Source organism: Buceros rhinoceros, unplaced genomic scaffold (genome assembly GCF_000710305.1).
Source record: "Buceros rhinoceros silvestris isolate BGI_N320 unplaced genomic scaffold, ASM71030v1 scaffold43756, whole genome shotgun sequence".
NCBI lineage: Eukaryota > Metazoa > Chordata > Aves > Bucerotiformes > Bucerotidae > Buceros > Buceros rhinoceros.
Window position 1 is genome coordinate 23,308 of NW_010418990.1, and position 20,635 is coordinate 43,942.

General features: G+C 44.8%; 1 long non-coding RNA gene across 1 annotated transcript in view; it reads left to right on the top strand.

Annotated features, from left to right (window-relative positions):
* The window catches only part of LOC104495718, a 53,510-nt gene that overhangs the window by 22,278 nt on the left and 10,597 nt on the right, over positions 1-20,635 (top strand). The window contains exon 2 of the long non-coding RNA XR_727811.1: positions 2,990-3,131. This is a non-coding gene — a long non-coding RNA (uncharacterized LOC104495718). The remainder of the gene's footprint in view (positions 1-2,989; positions 3,132-20,635) is intronic.

Here is a 20,635-nt window from a genome sequence, read left to right on the forward strand (position 1 = left end):
AGAAAAGAAGGTGTGTTATCGGAGTTGGGGATAGCAGGAAGGGCGTTTGAAGGAAGAGGCGTCTGGGGGCAAACTGAACACATTTGACATAAAAATGATTGAGTGGCAATAAACTTCGTAACAGCCTCCTTCAGCATATGCTTGGAAGGAGGCTGTGAACTGCGGGTGCCCGTGTCTTCCATCACTTCAGAGTGGATTCTGCAGGTACGCTTGCCCTGGAAACCGTGACACCCGTTCTCGTTATTATCGGTATCTCTCATTCGTAGTGTTCTGCCTCCGTTTTAGGGTGCTGTTTTTAATCTGTGGTGTCTGCTCATGATAGCTAATGTTGTGTATCAGCACTGTGTATCAGTGTATTGTGTTTTGGGGTGGTGCTGCTCATGACGAATAATAGCAGAAGAACCGGTGTTTTTCCTGAAGGGACACAAATCCCGCCTGTCTCCCCAGTGGACTGATGGCTTGGCAGGGTGAAAGGAGGAATAAAACTAGCCTTCTGAGTGCGTGCAAGTTGACAGCCTGAAAGGTGGTTGTCTTGACTGATATACTTCAGGTGGGTGGGTTTTACATCTGGCAACTGATGGCTTGGCCGGGGGAAAGGAGGAATAAAACTAGCCTTCTGAGTGCGTGCAAGTTGACAGCCTGAAAGGTGGTTGTCTTGACTGATATACTTCAGGTGGGTGGGTTTTACATCTGGCAGGTCTCTAGAACAAATAGCGTGCTTGGAAAACCTAATCAAATTCATCTATGAGAGTTAAGGTACTGAGTGTCAGGCCTCAGATGGTATCCTTGGTTTAGTCTTCTCTGGAGCTCAGAAATTGTGAATTTTATCAGCAGTGTTTCGTGGAACAATGCAAAGCAAAAGGTGAAACGTTTTCATGGAGAAACCTGGGTGCTAGGGCTTCTAGTAAGAGTGAATTCGGCATAGAAATAGAATCTGTTTGGTGTTTTTTAGAAAGCTGCCTTCATTTCCTCGGGAATGCTTTGAAGGGATGCTGTCACCCCACGTCGTGTCATTGTGTTACATTACAAGCCCTGTGGTAGTATCCTGTGCTGATACTGAAATTTGTATTATTTGTTGGATCACAGTTTGAGATCTCTTAAGTAGCGAAAGGAATTTAACAAAAGGGGAGTGAAAATGTAAATTGGGTCATTTAACTTCTCCCTGCCAGTCTTAGGCTGGCTAGAACAGACAGTTTAGTGCAAAAATTGGTGCTTAGTTTCAACTTTTGCTTTGTGGGCTCCACATTAGGAAGTATAAAATGGAGCTACGGTTCACTGCATCTTCCCCATATAGAATTAAAGCAGGTTTCTGCTTTGTGGGTGGTATTTTTAAATCAGCGTGCCAAAACTGCAGCATGTGGCCACCATGTAGCCGCTTCTGACTCCCAAGGCAAGAGAAACTTGGTCTTGTTCAGAATGAATAAGAGCAAACTTCCACTGGAAAAAGGAGAGATGACGGTGTAGTGGTACGACGCAGACTTTGGATTAGGCCGTTTAAAACCGGCCAGTCTGCGCGGTTAGATGAGGAGGGGAAGCGCTGAAAGGTTCAGAGGCTGCTAGCAGATCACGTATCGGCTGCAGTCCTAGTGCCTAAGTGAGCGGTGAGTAAGGCTTGCAGGGAGGGAGCGTTTGGCCGTGGCTGTGGTCAGGGTGCTGGTACGTAGAGCCCGCAGCTTGCCAGATGAGGTGCCTTGCTCTGGTTATGCTTCTGTCTCTCTTCGAAGCTGAGCTTGGCTGAACGCTCCGTTATGCGACAAGTAGGCACGGCGATGGTGCTGAACGGTGATTTTCCTGTCAGCGGCAGCTCTGAGGTGGTGCAGTGCTGGTGTAGCGCTGGGGGGAAGTGTTGGACTGCTCTTATTAGTGAGCATTTTTGGGTTAGGACTCTTCACAGCATTGCTGCCCAGCTTATCTTGGAAGGGGTTGGCCCCCTCCTTGTTCTCTTTTCTAAGGTGCAATTATAGAAAGGGGGATTGAAGTGGCCCAGGGAGGGAAGTCCTACTAGCATTTCTCTGAGGAAATAAAGCTACCAAAAAAGCTTTGTGCCATTTGCAGAAGTGTTTTGGTGGCGAGATGGGAAAGCATTCTTGTGAATAAAATTGCAGCTCCTCTGGTAATAGGCTCTTAAAACACCAAGTAAATACTGAGCTGATAAATTTCATAGTAATCTTCCTTCCTCTCATCCCAGAGCCTACTGCTGAATACGTTCCTTAAGTATGAGTGGCTTCACTGTTTGTAAGAGTCATATTATGCTGTAATTACTACTTTGAGTAGAAAAAGCAAAATTGGTTAAACGTTGTGCTTGTGTAGGGCCCGCTGCTGCCTTCCACCTATGCGACTCCGCTTGCTCTGTAGTATTCCTCTAGGAGAGAAAAGGCACAGAGGGGAAGGCAGCCGTGGCGGATGTTTCCCCTGCCCCGTGGACCTTTGCTGACGGTCTGCAGTTTCTGTAGGTGACTGATATTGGCCACAAGAATCAGAGTCGAGAAACAGCCGTTTGATGGCCGCCCCTTCGGGATTCAGAATTGTTTTTAAAGGAGCATAAATTGCAGTGGTTGGAAGCAGCGGAATGAAGAGCAAGATGACGACAAATTGAACCAAATGGCAGCTTAATTTTATATCGATCTACAGATGAATGCAAAAGACTCTCATCTACGCCAGTCGATACGAGTTCTGTAAAACAGAGATGAGTTTGTCTAAGCTGTGTCCCTTTTTGAATGAGGGATGTGACAAGATTAGAAATACTTTTGCAAACGCCCATAGCGTGGTTATTTGGGATTGAGGCCTTACAGTTAACCAAAGCAGAAACGCTCAGGCAGGCAGGTGTTTGTTGGAGTACCTCTGTGGAAGACCAATATGTCCCTTTGCAAGACGGCTGCTTTGGGCGCCAACTCTCTATTGTTAGTGTCACGCATGAATTTTTATAAAACCCATTTGGCACTGGTAATGCAGGTTTTGAATATTGTGTACTACTTTGTCACGTTTGCAGGACTTCTCACTAATGGCCAATCTAAAGGATTAGGACCAGGATCAGACCAGCTGGAGAATGAGAAGGACGATGCATCGCAAGTGTCTTCAACGAGCAACGATGTTAGTTCTTCAGATTTTGAAGAAGGGCCCTCGAAGAAAAGGTCAGTAGTGCGTTATGATTAAAGTACAGCCTTGCTGTTTTGTCCCTTTCGTGCTATAAGGTTGTGATTATGAGCAGGGTATGGTTGCACATACTGCCCTACCGTAAACAGACCCTCCAGTGTGGAGTCCTTCTAGTAACAATGAGGATACAGTAAATTTTGCTTCCTTCGTCAGTAGAGATGGTTCGTCTTGTTGTTTTGGAAAGCATGGAAAAGCAGTTTTTCTTTTGCAGTAGGTGATTGCTAAATTAAATGCCTTAAGATGCTCTCCCCTCGTGCCCTCCCTCCTCCTCCCCAAGCTTTGGCCTCTCAGCGACGTGTCAGTACATGCATGAGTGTAATTTCAAGGAAAGCACCACTGAAGTAGTTAGTGATGCTGCTGTTATTTTTAATTTTCTGAGAATGAAAATGTGTGAAGTTAAAGAAAGAATAACCCAGATGTTTCTGAGAAGAGGAACTGTATAGTAAGGCAGCGTGCTGGGTATTGATTGCAAAGGGCCGCTTTGACGTACTGCCGTAGCAAGCTGCCTGCTCTTTCCTAGAAGTCAGTCGTGAGGTCCTTGTTGAACTCTTATGAGACCTTAACCGGAATGTGCAAAATGAGGGTTAAGATTGTAGGACTCATGCCAATCTATTACTGAAAATATGCCGAGAATGCAGGAGGCTGGAAGTTGTGCTCTGTATGAAGTAAGAAGCAAAGCGGGTCATCTGAAACATGCCACTTGAGAGAGAATCAGAAAATGCTTTCTCAAACTTTTTCCTCCACGCTCCTCGCATCGTAGCCCCAAGCCGAAGTGAACCGTACAATAAAGCTCTCTTTCAAACAGAAGTAGTGTTCCGTTTCCCGCGTGAGCGTATGATTCTCCTGAGAAGCCTGATGGGGTGAGGAGAGTGATGCTTTCCTGGCCACCTTCCTGGTCCCATCTCCCCCACCCCTCGTCTCCACGACCTTTTCTTCTCCCCAAGCAACAGACTCAAAGTCTAGTTTATACTCCCACGTCGCTTCTCCAGTGTATCCAGATTAAAATTTGTGTTACCTTCCACACTGGTAGAAATTTTGTAAAGGCTTATTGTATCCTGCTGCCAGTCAGGGGAAATTTGTGTGTTTGGTTTTGGCTTTATGAGATACAACAGAGGCTTGTAAATGATTTCTGCCTAGAAATTCAGGTGACATCCACTGTAGGTGTGGTCCTGGCAGGGTTCTTTACTTTTTAACCTGTGGAGTTTCTCTCTTGTTCCCAGCATGGCTGCAGGAGCAGCTGCCAGTGCAGCCGAGGGGATGGCAAGGGGCAGGAGGGCTTGTCCCATGTGCTGTCCCTCCTCCTGGTGCCCTGCATAGTCCGGTTTCAGAAAAGAGGGGGATTGCTACATCACCAGTCCCAAGAAATGGCATTTGAGTGTTGTGGCTGAAATTTTTTTTTTCTTTTTTTTTTGAGGAATATTTGCAGGTTTTTGGCTGTGGGAATTCAGACACTTGAGAAGCAGCTGGTTGGTTCAGGCCTAACAATAGGAAGCTCAGTGCTTTTGGTATTTGACAGGTTAAAAACAAAGCAAAAAAAAAAGAATAATAATATTTTTCTGGCTTTTATGGAAGGCAAGGCATCGTTTCAGTTCTTCACGCACCATGAACTGTTGAGATAATACTGCCTTAGTTGCTGTGAAGGAGGACGTTCCTACTTTGTTCCCATTTACACCTAACACAGACTTTTACCTGTTTTTTCCCTCCCCCAACTTCCTCCTTGCAGTGAAACCTCTTCTGGGCTCCTCTTCAGCTGCACTGCAGCGTGTTGAGTGTTCTGATATCGTTGTCTTGTTTCCTTTTAGGTTTTCTGTTTTGTTTAGCTGACTGTGTAGTGTTTCCCCAGTCCAGGTCAGCTCGGGATCCCATGGAGAGTTGTGCCGGGAACGTTGGGTTGGACAAAGGATAATGCAGGAAGATGAGGAGAGGGGATGGAACTGAAATGGGTTCGCTGCCTTAGCTCATGAAGTTCAGAGAAATTGCACCTTTCTTGTCTTCCCCCTGGGCTTGCTCAAAGTCAAACTTTCCACTTGTCTGCTCAGCTGCGTGTACAACTAACGGCACCCTCCTACTAACAGACACACTTAAACACCACAGCTTTAGCGTGTGCTTCGTGCAGGTTTTTCCGCCCCTCTGCAAAACGATTGCTTGTCTTCTGGAACTACAGTGGTACGTAGCTGGGGGTATAAGCAGTGAAATGATTGTAGGGATTGGAGCGCTTAGTGAAGCGTGCGTGATGGGAACTGGTTCTGTATAATACAGTGATTCGAGGACCAGGTTTCCTGTGGTGGTTGAACTGTCCGTTGTATGTAAGTCACTATTCAGTTTTTTACGGCTTGCAGGGTTTGAGCAGGGAGGGGGTGTGGTGTATGGCAGGAATGGTTCTTTTGGGAACTTGAACCTATCACGTTCTGGAGGAATAGGTCACCTGTGTTTCACACCATGATGAGAACAGGAGCGCTGACCAAGTAAGCATAGTGAAAGGGATGGTGTTGTAGGGGGCTCTGGTTTGTTGAGTAGTTTGAGGCTCTGGTTTGACCTTGCAGTTCTTCAGTGTAACGGCAGGCTGGTGCTGTGGAGGCAAACAGTCTCTTCCCAGTTTCTTCTTCCCTGCTCTTCCCAGCTGTCGTGTCTGGCAGTCTTCTGGCCCGCACCTTGGTCAGCTCAGTGGACTGATCCGCCTGCTAGAGCAAGTCGGTGGAATAAGGGAATGGATTCATGCGTGTGTGCAGCATGCGTGTGTTTTTAATTTGCATTTATAGTTGATCCAGCCGCTTCCAGTTTCGGAGACAATTTGCATGAGAGCCTGGATGAACAGCAAGTGCCAATTCTTATAGCAAGCGGAATGGAGAGTGAATTTGCTAGCAGTTAGAGTTGCCTCGTGGTCTCACCCTGCCCTCCATCACTGGTGTAGATTTTCCTTCAGTCGAAATGAGGCAGTGGATGCTCCTAGTGAGTGGCTGGTCAGAGGACTCAGTTGTAGTCGGTTGCTGGCTGTGGGACTTGGCTGGTGACAAGCATCGCTCAGGGTGGTGAATCCCTAACAGCCTGCCTGCAGACCGGTGAGGAGATTACTTCTTCACACATCCATGCCAAGCTGCGTAACGCAACAGTAGAACCTCCAGCCAAGCACCACTTCAGGGTGATCACATCTGTGTTTTTTTCAGTTTCAACGCTGTTCCAAGTAACATGGCTTGATTGAAGGGCCACACATGCCATATAGAGAGAGCATCGTGGTGAGAGGAGAGAGAACATGGGTCTGGTGAAAATACGCTGATTTAATGTAATGCTGCAGATTTTGTTCAGAAACTCACTTTGTTTGATGGACCAGGCTTTTGATCATGGTCGCCTGGTGCCATTGGGCTTCATATGGCTCCAACTAGTCTGTGGGTGCTTTGTCACTAATTAACACCTTCACTCTCTGGGGGCTAGAGGAAGCTTCCTGCACAGCCAGGCTTGCAGCCGGTGAGGGAAGTCCTATCTCCATTTCTTTTTAAGTGTAGTGTTTTAGATTTTAACAGAAATCATGGAACAGTGCTAAAAGTATGCAGCCTGCCTTTTGTGATGCTGCAGGTTTCTGCTGTGGTAGCTTGGTGGTCGTAAGGAGGAAAAGAAATACACGCACAGCTTTGTCTCTGCAGAGTGTCCAGATCAGACCGAAAATTCTAAGCCCTACTTACAGGATAAATGGGATTTGGGGCAGATTGGCAGTGGCAAGCTCAGGACTTCAGAACAGGTCAAAGGTTTTGGTCACTGTGCTGGATGCTTGTACGTTTTTATGGCAACTCTTAAGACTGCAGCTGCTGGCAATTACTAACAGTGTGCAGAGACAGCTTCTAGCAACAGTTGCTCACCTTACCCAAGGACGAGACATGTGCAGAGCAGACTCGATGTGACAGTATGTTAAGCTTTGGTGATGGTAGGCTGTGGCTTGCTTCCTGTTACTAATCAGATGGCTACTGATTTAGGTGGCCCCCTTCCCAGAAATGCGCAAATGCATTTGTAAATTTGGAAATGTAAAGTTTTGTTAATAGAAGGCTGTGAGAAGTGGGAGAAGGTTGACTGGTCGAAATAGTCGTTAAGCTTTAAATTTTGGGTCTTTTTAATGGAGAAGAATATCTTCTCCGTTAAGGGGAACAAAGAGGTTTGTTTAGTTTAGAAGAAAAATAGGGTTGAAGGAAATTCTGCCCCTTGCAGGAGCAGCAGAGTGGATGGGCATCTCGCCCCAAGCCAAGGGTTTGTGCAGGTCTTGAGAGAAGACACTGTCCAGTTCCGCCACAGGGAAGGTCACTGGCCACAGAAGTGAGGGACAACCCACTGGGGAGCAGGAGTGATCGAAGCTGCCACAGTTGAATTGGCCAGAAACTGCTTATTAGGAATCTTCTGAGGCCTTTAATTAATACAGTGGCTTTCTGCTAACAGTCTCAAGCGCGTGTTTGTGCGCTACAGCAAGGGCAGTCCGTGGGATGTGTTCCTGTTGCCTGCTCTATTTTCCTGCTTGTCCATCTTCTACCTTTTTATTTTTAGATGCCAATTTAACACCCCGAGCTGGCTCACTGCGGGGCATGTGAGTGTCGAGGTTTGGTAAATGAATATATATGAATATATGGCCACGGAGGGGGAGGCAAGTAGGCTGGACTTTTTTAATGAATGATCTTCTCACTCATTGAAACACGATATAATGTATTTGTGTTCAGCCGTTGCCTGCTCCCACAGAATGTAATCCCACTTATCAACTACATGCTTCTATTATTTTTTCTAATTTCAGTAGGCTATGCAAATCTGCGCTAGTTTTTTGAAGAACTGTGTTAATCCACAGTAAAACCAAAGTGGCAGTATGATATTTTGTTTTTTACTTCTCTTTGGAAATTCTGATATGAGTGTACATTCTTTTTTAGTGCAGCATATTTATAATTAAATAACAAGCCTTATAAAAACCCCAGTAATAGTCCACTGAAGTGGATTTGCACAGGAACAGTAAAAAGACAGATTACCTGCTTTATAATGTGAGCCAAGGAGATTGTTCTGTGTAGTTTGAAAAGGGAAAAATCAGGTGATTAATGTTCTTTCAGTATTTTCATAAGGAGCAAACAGAAGCTGTTGACATGGACTCTTCTATCCGATGTGCAAAGAGATAACAAGGTACAGGAATCTGGAAATCTTTCACCTTGTAGCTGGACAGCTACATAAACAACTTGGAGCAGTGGTTTCATAATTGTGAGGGTGGGTTTTATAGCAGCTGAGAAGGGTTAGGCAGTGTCCGATTCAGACTTGCTTGTCGTCACCTGCCCCCTTTTCTTCAGGAGTCAGAGGTGCAGGAGGTCTTCCTGACCTTGAGCTTGGGAGGTTTCCACAGCTAGAGCGGATGGGTGCAGTTGTTTCTGCAGTTCTCTGCATGGCAGACGCTCCTTCAGCTGCTTGATAGCCATTCCCTTTATCCGTATGTCTCACCCCGGTGTACGACAGGTCAGATGTTGAGTGCTTAAATACCAAGGACAGGTTGTTCTGAACCCACGTATGGAATAATTCGTTCTGTACTGGGAGATGCTTTTTCCAGGCAAGTTTGTGTGTTGATATGAAAGAGGGATTTTGATGCACATAAGCCACTGTCTGACTAAGGTTCTGGCCTCGTGTTTGGCTTATCTTCTGCATCTGGTTTCTTCTGTCAGCTTCCACGTGCATCTGTGTGCTGTGGCTTGGCCATCTCTTCCCTGGGTATTCCAGTTCAGCCCAGTGCCCACACTGCTGCCGACTGAGATCCGGGGACAGTAGCCACTTGTCCCTTTGATCCTTTTTAGAACTTCCTTGACTTTGTTCTTCTCTGGAAGTTACCTCTCTATTCCTCTTTGTCCAGAGAGCAAAGCATTTATGGACAATCTACTTTGGTGGCATTTTCAAACGACAGGCTGGTGTTAGAACCATTTTCCATCCAGGACTGTATCTGGACAGCCAGTGATTGGTTTTCCTTTCCAAAGCCCCATGCTACTTCAGAAGAAATTTTCCATGTGGTGGCCATTGCCGGGTATTTGTCAGGACAGCAGAGATAGACTCCTTGCTGTAGGCCTAGCTGTTTCTGCCCGTTCCAAAGCCAGGCTGCCTCATCGTAGTGGGAACACCGGTATCTTGATAACACGTGTGTGGTTTTCTTTGCTTTGGGTAAAATGTTGCATCCTCCCTAAACAAACCTTGAGGTCTTTGAGATGTACAGCTTTTTGTCTGCTCGCTCCAGGAGTCAGTTTCCATCATCCTGCAGCGTGAATGGGAGGGAGAAAAAAACCAAGTCAAGCATTCACTTGTACAAATGAGTCTTTCTACTTACTCTCCATTCATAATTGTCCACAAATGAATTTAAAATCCAAGACAGGAAGAAAAAAAGGCAAACAATTGTATTTTGAAGATCATGGCAATGCAGTGAGTTTTTTGGTTTTGGTTTTTTTTTTTTTTTTTTCCCCTGTTAGGTGAATTTAGAAGAATGTGATTCTATTCTGTATCCATTCCTGTGGCCGATCTGGGCACTGTGAGCGGTAGGGCTATGTTTGTGCCCTGTTCCTTGCAAATGGCAACGGGAGCGTGGGCTGCTGCCGATTCGCCAACACGGACAGCGGTGGGGCGATAGTGGGGTTGTGGGTCGGATTAAAGCAGATGTTATCCCAAGCAGGGAGAGGGTCTTGAGACGCCGAGATGGATGACAGAGGTGTGGGGTGGTGTGAGTGCTGGTCAGAAATAGGGCAGCCCTTGGTGCCAGCATTGAGGCTTGGGGAGTGTAGGAGTTTCCTAGCTCTGGACTCAGTTTGAAAAGCAGACGTCTTTTTTTTTGTTGCAAGTATCTTCTCTGGAATCTTGTGTTGATAGAAAAATCACAGGCATTTTACAGATACAGCCTAGCTCATGCTCTTAGAGTGCTTTCCCCTTCTTCCATTGCTGCATCCAGTAGCACAGGATTTCCTGAGGGAAGCTGATTTTTTTTTTTTTCTTCTTAACCTGAACATTTGTATTTTTACTGTTTTAATGGCATGTTTATTGTTAAATAATTAGTACAGTAATGGCCATGTCATCATTATGTTTTGATTTTGTGCTTTCCTCCTTTGCTTTTCTCTCTTGATATTTGTTCTTGGCTCTCATTAAATAAACTAAAGCTTAAGGGATCATTGACCATGTGGCAAATTATTTGTAAGTTTGGGTTTTCTTTGCCCCAGCTGTATTACCGTCTATTTCCACTGGTAGCATCATCCTTCTTTCAGTTTTCAGACAAGTTCTCCCCTGAGTTCTGAGTAGAGGTAGTTACTATGGAGATGACTGTCCACTCTTGCTCTTCTCCTCCCTTGGCCTCCTCCTTTCCTGGAGCTCCTGCAGCTGTTCCTTATCTTTTCAATAACGTAAGTAGATTTTGTATGGACCTAATGTCTAATAACTCTTCTGTTGCAGTATGTCATTTGCCCGTGACACTTTCACTGTCATGAAATCCTGTAGATACTCATTTATGTGAATGAAAAATTTGAAGTACCAGTACTGAGGAGATCCTTAGTTAAAAGGGTCAATTCCGGAGCTGTTTTCTGATCTGATCTTTCTTCACAGCTGAAGAGCTGTTCATTGGAGCTGTGATTCTGCCGAATGAATGAACTGGTGACGTGTGTGTGTATGTACGCTGAGTGTCTAGGACAGCTTTTAGAATGTATTTATTTTAAATGGCAGCTTTTGGAATTCAATATAAACATATTCTGGTGCAAGTTATGCAGAAGAAATGAAAACTTGAGGCAACACATCGTTAGCCTTTTAAGTCCAAGAGAATTTTCTTTGCACCTCATCATAATTTTGATAGCTCTTTATACAGCTTTATATATTCCAGCTTTTACAGAGAGGCACGGATGTTTGGGTCTGCAGCAGACAGGATATTTTCCTTCGCGCATGTGCTGCTGAGTTTCTGAACCCCTTGTCTTGGGGAAGCATTGTTTCATTTGGTGACAGAAGTTTGACATCACTGGTTTGCTGAATGACTTGGAGACTTCAAATGTGCTCTCCAACCCAGAAGATTACCACGGCTACCTGGCCAAGGGGACACCCCACCCAGAAGGCTGGTGTAGCTGCACTGCTGTTCTGATGAATGCCTGTTTCTTACCGTAGATGCATCTTCAGAGGTTTTCCCTCTTTCTTTGGGGGAGATTTTGCCCAAGGTGATTACGAATTGCGGTGTTGCACTGGTTTCCTTTGGCCTGCTGAGCGCTGTCAGCCGTGGCTTTCCACAGAGGACCCTACTGAGGAGTCCCTCTGTTTTACACCTGCGTAAATACCCTGCCTTGGGCTGTTGGTCAAATAAAGCAAATCGCTTTGCCTGCTGCTGAGCACTGGGTTGAAATTACAGCCTAATGGAGGGATACGTGCTAAGGAGGAACGTCCTTACCCTGACACCATTTGTGCTGGCTCTGGCATGGTCTGCCACCGAGCAGAGGCAAAGGCAGATGGTTTTCTGCTAGGTTAGCGGGACTAATCTCGGGGCCAGATCCCCTGGGCACCTCAGTGAACACAGCAGGGGTGGCCATGGGGAGAAAGATGAAGAGCAGGAGCATCAGCTCCTCTGGCTGGTGGCAAGCTGCCCATATCAGCTCAGCCCTCTGAGGTGGGGATGTTCTTGGATTTATTCTAAGCAAGCACCTTGTCTCTTTTGGTCGTTCTTCTTCCCTGGAGGAGGTAAGGAAGAGGCTCTGAAACCCTTTGCATTTCTTTTCCGTGCTCTTTTATTATGCCTTAGATTATTCCTGGCACTGTGACAATTTGTTCTGCAAGTTGTCAAGCAAAATGTGTATTTAAAAATAAATTACTCTAAAATTTTAATCAACTCTTTTTTTAGTAGGGAGTCTCATGTTTTTCTTTTGCATACGTCTAGTTTGCTGTGCAAGTAAGCAGCTGGGACTTTCTTGATTACTTCTATTTTTAGTATCATCTTCTTTAAACCTCCGCATTGAAAATCGTGAAGTTTTCTTAACAGAGATTGAGAAATCTTTCAACTCCCCCTGATTCTTGGGTCAGCAGCCTTGAAACCAAGCTGGCCTACTGATGGTGGTATCTCGGTGTGCTTAGACATTTTGAGTTTGTCGGACACTAGAGAAGTTGACCACTATTGATGTCTCTTGAAATCTAGTTCATCCCACCCACTTTGCTCAGAAGAGAACAAGAAGAGAAGCCAGGTGTGGCACGGTTTCCCAGCACCCTGCTTTTATGTCTGTGGGCCTATAAAATCCTCTCATTACCTGAAAATGAGATTGTAAATATTGAGTCATACCTAGGCAACCGAGGTTTGGGTTTTATTAGTTTTATTTCACTTATGTAGAAATCTCATCATTAAATCTACTCTTGATACATGTGCTCCATGCCGTACCAGTTTAAGAGGATTTAATTGCTACCAGTTTCCAGATGGACTGCAAAATAAACTTGAAAGATGAATTAGATGAGGTGTGGAAAAACAGAGGGGAGAGCATTTGAGTAAAGGCTCACGCTATTCTTATCAGGAGAATAACTGAAGGAATTCAGGAAAAGAACACGTGAAAAAAGAAGTTTCTTCCTTGAAGCGTATGGTCACAGGGTCCGACTGGAGCATGAGTTCAAACATTTGTTCCTCTTCGTGCAGTAAACCTGCAGTATCTCCTAGCAGCCCAGCACTGTTGGTACGGGGTAGGGAGCTTGCTGGTTCAAATCCTTGCTGTACTGTGTGGCCTTGCACATCACTTAATCGCTGTATCTCTCTTCCATCGTCAAAATTAATTGGCAGAGTTTTGAGGAGTATGAGATTGGAGTAATATTTGTTTGAAAAGTAAAATTATGTTATTTATATCTGTTTTATTTCTGTATATGTGTCTATTCTGGGATCTGTGTACTTACGTCTCCACCTCTTTGTCTGATATTAAATTAACATAGATATTCATAAGTAAACAAAAAAGAAATTATCTCCCTGAAGGAGGATTTTGAGAGTGCTTTATCAGCACGGCTGCATTTTTAAATAACGGGAGTTAACTCCTGGATCCATGGAAAGGCAGCGCTTATTCATTATTGATTTCAGTGGGTCAGGTATTTTCTTAAGACGTCTGCTTGCTGAAGAATGCTGTAAATTAAGTGCCTCTGGCATTGACTGCACGTGGAGTAGCCCTGCTTAATATCCCTCTGTTTTTCCAGATTCTTCAGCAAAGGGTCTTGTTTGTTTTCTTTTTCAATTATGTTATTCTATGTATGCTGGAGTTTTACACCACAGAATGAATCATCAGAAAGCGATGCCACGGAGTCACTGCTGTGGTTCCCAAGTCTCTTACCTGGGGCTCCCTGCGGCTGTCGAGGTTGGTCAGTGTGAACTCTGGAATTCAGTGTTTATTGACTGGGTGGCTGCCAGTCTTGGTTTCATACTTGTTGGGTACTTGATTATTTTAGTGGCAGAAAAAGACGTCCTCTTCACCACCAGCAGCGCTGTTTGCTCAAAGACTTGTGCCTTGAGCGCGTGTTGGTGTTGAAGGTTCTACATCACATCATTTCCTCTGAAGCTTACATGCAGGGTTGCTAATGCAGTGGGAGGGACGAAGATTATCTGCCATTCATAGTAAAAGTGGAATAATCTCTCCTTTGCGTTTTATTTGGTGCGATTCAGTGAGAATAGCTCAGGTAATGAAAGAGCTTCCTAAACCACACCGTGTTCCCCTTGTTTTGGTCATAGAAACTTCCCAACCTGGAACTTTACTCCAAATTATGGTCATAATTTTCAGCTGCTCAGCTGCATCCTCTTGAGGGCTGGTTCCCCACCTTCTGCTTTGAAACTGTCCCACGTCAGGAGGTTTAACTGTGTTCCCTGTTTGGCCTGTGTGTCTCCCATCCTTTGGTGTTAGGTGCTGTCTGCAGATCAAGGCTTCAGATTGATTTGCTTCTCTGTCGTGTTGTTACATGCCGTGCAGAGCCCTCTGCCAGCCCGGGGATGCAGCTGTATGCTAATTTCCCAGTTTCTGCAAAACACTGGCAGGTAACCACCGAAATATTCACTCCGCCTTCTGCTGTTTCTTGGGTCTTCTTGGCTCTCAGAGAGGAAGATCCTCTTCCTGAGACAGAGCTCTGATGTTCTTAGAAATGCAGCTCTGTCACATCATTATTTTGGATTTTTAACTTGAAAAAGGCAAGCTAAAAGGGATTTTGTTAGAAGTTCTTGTTATCTTGTCTTTTAAAAGGAAGCGTGAATTTGGTATTCCTCTACCGTATCTTCACATAACCATTTTTAAAGGCTCTTTGGGCTGAAGTATGACATGAGGACAGACAATATTTCAGTATCTGGGCAGATTTCCAGACACTGATACTGTTCTTGTCTCTCCTGTCCTCTGGGTGTGCCTTTTTTTTTTTTCCTGAAGACGTAGAGCAGTGTTATTCATGGTCCCAAATAAAATGTAGGAAGAAGAAAATTGTTTGCTTTTTCCACTCAGGTTCTTGTTTTTCATGTAGTATGAAGAATATTTTGCTCTTCTGAGGTAACTTCGGTTCTGAGGGTTTGCTGTAATTTTATGTGAAAAACACCAAAGCCTGTAGTCCTCAAAGTGGAAATCCGTCTTCTGTTTGTGTTCCTCTCTGAACTCTTTACTGATTGTTAGTCCAAGATGCATAAATTAGGTGTTGACTTTTCTGCTTTGTTTTTACCCTTGTTTGTTCCTTACTCTGCTGTTTCTTTGGACCATCCCAACCTTTTCTAGTGAAGTGTTTTTCTGCTAGGTTTTGTTCAACAGAATCTGCTTGGTTTCCCAATATGAGCCTTAATGAAAACAAATGTTTACAGCCTTTCCTGAACATTAGGTAAGCTGCTGTCTGTAATTACGAAGGGCTTGGAGATGGAGGAGGAAACCCAATGGGCTCATTTGCCTTATTGGTAACAAAGGGTCCCAGGACTGTTTGTGCTTGGTTCATTCAGCTCTCTCTGTGTTGAAGACAAGTGAGACTTTCTGAGCATTTGAATACAGTTTATTCTATCAATTAAAAAAGAACAAAACAAAACCTGTCTCTTACATTGCTTAAATACCTATTAAGCCCATGAACGGAATACTAATTTAGGTGGTTCTCTATAATGAGCTCTAAATTTCTAAGTCATGTTGGCCATGGAACCTTTTAACGAGGACGCGAAATACCCCACAAAACCCCTAATGTCAGTCTCAGTTCCTTAATTATTTTAATGAGTGTAGAAATGGAAGGCTCCACAGCATTGTGTCGCAGTGGTTATTTCCCAGATCGAGTATCGGAGGGAGGATTTGTGAAGATCCTCAGCTGCATTGCTGGGGTGGGTGAAGCATGGCACAAGAGGTCTGAGTGCTGGCGATACTCAGTGCCAGCAGCGCACCTCAGCAGCTGACAAGCCTGTGAGAGTTCTGCAATGGGATGAGATGAAACGACATGACTTCTTTCTGTCTTCCTACACCCCCCAGCCCCTTTTTTTCCCCCCTCGCTCTTCATGTAAGGCAGCACATACAAATCAGGGGTGTTTAGCTGGTGCAGAAAGGGGCTGAGGGCGCGGAGCTGCACTCTGCTAGCTCGGTAAGTAGGCAAAGGTACTATCTTTGGTGCAGATGGGAGAGTCGTTTACCTCTGTCTGGGTGTTGCTTTGTTTTTGTGTGGATTTTAATTAGACATGCAGAAGTGCACTACCTGCATTTCAAAACATGCGTGTTACCTGCACGTCATTTGTTCTTCCTTTAACACACCCACGAGTTGCTTGTGCCATGCAGTCCTTGTAGAAGATGCTTCTGAGTGCGCGGTGGCAGCTTGTACACTCCCCGCGCATCGCAGAAAGTGCTTGTTGCTCTGGAAAATGTTATTACATAACGCAGCCCCGTCTGCTGGGGAGTCACCCCCCTGTTAGGAGGTCAGGTATTTTAAGCTTAGAATTTGGCGTCACTTAATAACGTGTGAAACATAACTTAGTGCTTTTATCATCACTTTACATTTTCCAGCCTCATGTGATGAATATCCCACAGTGTGAGCTTCGTTTTTATATTTGTGTTATTTGTAAATGTGCTCATTTATGCTAGGGAGAGAAAAATAAAGGCAGGGAAGCTTGAGAAATGCCAGCTAATAAAAGATAAGACAGTTGTGGTTTTTTGTGAACAATGGACATAGTAAAACTGGTGATGCTACAGACATCTTATTGATGAAGAAACAGACTGCTCACTGACATCTGCAGCAACCAGCCCCTGGACGGTGGCATCCTAGACTCCTCCTGTCCCATGGCGTAGACAGTTGCTGGAGCTCCCATTGTGAACTTTGCAGGTTTGCTTCATCCTTCCCCCCCGACATTTCCTTTAAAGGGCTTTTTTTCTTTTTTTTTTCCTTCTTACAGATTTGTATTTCTTACAGGCGATAAGGGAATAGCTGCCCTTCTCTTGGAGATGGTATTAAAAGCCATAACTATTTCTTTGGGATAGCTGATTACTTTAGCCCTCTGAAGTCCCTGTTGATAACAGTTATGGTCCATCTGCGCTGCTCTGGAATATCATTTCACAGCCTGTAGACGCTCACCGCTTCTCCTGAAGAAGTCCCCACGCTCTACTGCATCCCACCGCCTGCTGCAGAAATGACTCCGATTTCCCCAGGCCATGAGCGTCCTCTGCTTCATGAGCAGGTTCACTTCTATATCACAGCTTCTGCATTGAGTTGCTCTTAGCACTGGGAAACTTGGGTTTAGCCCATGTTTTTCCTATAGCTGCTGTAAGCCCAGCACGTTAAGAAGCTGATTAGTTCAGTTCTCCTATTTGTATTGCTACTTGCCCAGCATTTGTAGACCAATATACCACTACCACCCCCCCGCCGCGTTGTTTCTGAGATTCTGTAAATTAAAGCGCTGTAGTATGTATTTCTTCTCTAGAGGCATGACAAGCTGAGGAAGGGAGGAGAGTAAGGCTTTGTTCTATAGTAATGTTCAAAAGACTCACTGAAATAATAACCAACCCCAGCTTTTGACACGTCCCACTTTCCATGGCAGCTGTCTAGCTCAGGGAGGTCAAAGTTCTGGGTCAGCTATAGCTGATCCGAAGACTGCACCTTCTGCATGATTTTCCTCTGCTAAATGGAATGAGGAGCATCGAAATATTGCCAAGAAATATTTGTAGAGAGTTCTGCTATCGGCTGAGAGGGGGCGTAGAGGAGTGGCTGCCCTGACTTGTTTCTTGTCCCCTGTGAAGCAGGGAACCTCATGGCTGCTGTGCTAGGGATTGTCACCACAGATCGCTGCTTCTCTTGGCTTGTTGAAGACGACATAGCTCACTATACTTTTTTTTTCTTTCTTTTTTTTTTCCTCTGCTGGTTTTCGCCTTGACACCTCCTTCAGGGAAATGATTGGATGTAATAATTGGCTGCTAAATCCTTCTAAAGGAACTGCTCAGTAAAACTGAGTAATCTTTAATTTGACACTCCTATTGCTGGGTGAAGACGTGAGTGAGGACAGCTGCTTTGCTTTGCATCTGCACTGTGAGGGCGATGGCACTCCACTGGTTTCAGTCTGATATAAAATACCTCCCTTAAAGAGCTGGAAACAGGCTTAAACTCTCTCCGTTCCCTCAGAACCAGGGAATTATGCAGGTATTACGGCATCTGGTTCGCTGACTTTGGTAGGATGGGTTCCTTGCTGAGTCTGGAGGAGTGTTGAGTTTTGGGGTTTGATTGTTTTTTAAAGCTTTTCTTTCCCCTGAGGGAAGGGGAGAGGTATGTAAAATGCAGTTAATTATGATGGTTGATTATCTTGTTAAGATATGAAATACCTTCTGCAGCGCTTATTATAGTAATCTAAAAATCGGCTACTCATATTTCTGATCTTTGTCTCCAATCCTTGCTTTTCTGTAGCGGATAACGTACGGATGGATATGTGCGTGTATATGCATGTATAAAACATTGAACACAGTAAAATTTCTACAGTTTAATTTTATTCAGCTTAAACCAGATCAGTCATGTCGGGCTGCCTAAGGTCATGCAGTGACTATGAAGAGGGATATTGTTGGTGACCCAGTTATTTCTAGTGTAGTTTCTGATCTTGCAGATTTATGTAACAGTGATGCACGGAAAGGCTGGAACACTTTTAAAGCTGCCTGGCTGCGAGGAGTCCCTCGTGGGTAGGGAGAGCCTTGGTGAAAGCACAAAAATATAGATCAGCATGTTTGGCAAAACTCACACCTCGATTTTGAGCCCAGGGATGTCTCCATCTGGTGTGTTTTTAATATTGCCCATATAGACTCAAAACATGGAGTCGGTACCTTTTCCAAAGTATCGAATTTGAATATTTAGCGGGGGAATTGTAGCTTAATTTCCTTCGAAAGACAAAATCTGCCTCCATCTGCGGTAGAAAACCGTCACAGCAGGTCGTGGAGTAGGTGGGCTGGAATCTGGGGTAGCTTTAGAAGTGATTTTGGATTTACGGATCTGAAATCATTCAAGTCTTAGTGGTGGTGCTTTGCTGAGATTTTTAGGTGGATTATGTTAATTTAACCTAAGATGTAGCTTTTAAATTAATGAAGTTAAACTGGCGCAAGAGGCTGTATGGACGGGCTGTCTTTTTGATTTATCTGTCAACAAGGCACTGGTTTAACCTACTCTTAACCCATAACAGTCCATGTGGATTTGAACTGATTTAACAAAACTTATTTAATTAAATTGGGGCAATCTTGTGTTGCCAGCAAGGCCTCAGGAGAAGATTCTCTAGTTCTGCCTTTTGGCATTTTCTTCCCTTGGTAATGGCGTGATAAAAGATGCATTTATTTTATTTGTTGACTTTGTTGACTTAATTCTCACCTTCAAGCTATTAAGATTTCCTTTAGTGCCGAGGGCAGTCACTTACACAGCCCATTGTGGTTGCATTTGTTTGTTATTTTGAACAGTATCCCTAGCTACCGAACCTGTAATTAATATAATTTAAAATAGAGAAAATACTTAGGGGGTTTTATGAAATCCTGCACGTATTTGTTTACCCGTGGTTGAGTGGTTGGCTCGGTATGAAAAGGCTCGCTTGTTTTGTCAGCTTTGTGCAGTTTTTTCATCAGGCACATTGTTGGCTGCGTGGCCGTTCCCTCCTCAAGTTGTCCAGTCCTTGCGGAATTTCCATTTTGTTTTCAGGTAACTTCCACTTGCCTGAACATAGCGGCAGCTCTTTACACTCCCTTGCAGTGTTTTACTTTCTTTATTGCTTCTGGCCTTATTGCCCGCTTTCTCCTATTGCTAAGTGCTCTTTCCAATTTCACTTCTCCTGTTCTTCAGCGAGGTTTCGCACGGCGTTTTCACCAGTTGCCTTTCAGATGCACGGCTTTTGAAAGCTGAGTGAACTGGTGCCGAGAGTTCATCAACCGTTCACCAGCGGTCCCAGCTGAAGTAATTGCCAATGTCTTGCTGCTCCTGTGTGGGAACGCTCAGCTACAACCTATCGCGTGGCCGTGTGGCACACCGGCCTCCGGTCCTCATCCGCTTTAAACAGGCGTGGGTGCATGCACACACTGTTTTTCAGAGGATTTTAATCCTGCTGCCTGCCCCCCTTCAGTCACTGGCTAATTTCAGACTGAGAAAGGGATAGGAAAGTGATTTGCCTGAGAACTCCTGGTAAATCAGTGACCAATGTTGGCTGAGTGCTGTTGAGGAGAGGTGGCATCAGGAAGCACCACCAGGTTTTGGACAGATTTACTAGACTGTGCTTTGTGAGGAGGGGTTTCCTTGCTGAGGGTCCTACTGTCCTCTAGAGCCGGAACCAAAGATGACAAAGGTGAGTGGATGCTATCAGGCAATTTTGACTCCTCGGGGACTTCCAGAGGAGCCCAAGTGCAAGCCAGTGTGCTGGCCTCTACCAAGCAGGATGTTTCATCCATGGGACACCTAGATCAGCCAGTGCACAGCTTCCGTCTAGCATCACTGTCAGCGCAGACAGCATCTGGGATGCCATCCTGTCTATTTCAAACATTTTTAAGCTGGGGCTTTGATTATGATGGTACAGAGAAGAGTGGTGGGTGATCTGCTTGTGGGGACAGAAGTGCAGGAAATCAAACCTTTTTAGAAAAAACGCCAGCAAACCCCCCCAAACAACAAAACCCCCAAGGCTCTCAAGTAAAAAAAAAAAAAATTCCACACAAATTTGTCTTCCTTTCTGCAAAGTTTTCAGGGAGGCTGGGCTCCTTCTTGCAAAAGGGTTGACAGCAAAGGGGACTTGCACTGGCATTGCTGCCAGGCGCATTTTCTGTTAAAATTTTACAGTTCGCTAACTAATGTGTTTCTCGGTCAGCTTAGGGTGATCTTAATGCAAGCTGCTACTGGAAAAGGCAGTCCTGTTCTGCCTTCCCGAGAGTTCTCGCCACCTCTTTTGTGCCAACACCAGCGCTTCTGTGCTGATGAAACCCAACCCGACAAAGAAAAAAAAATCAACCTATAAATTAATTTTCAGCTAGATTGACTGTCTCAGCCAACTGATTGCCAGGTCTCAGGAGCTCTAGTGCTGGCATAAGCACGAATGTGG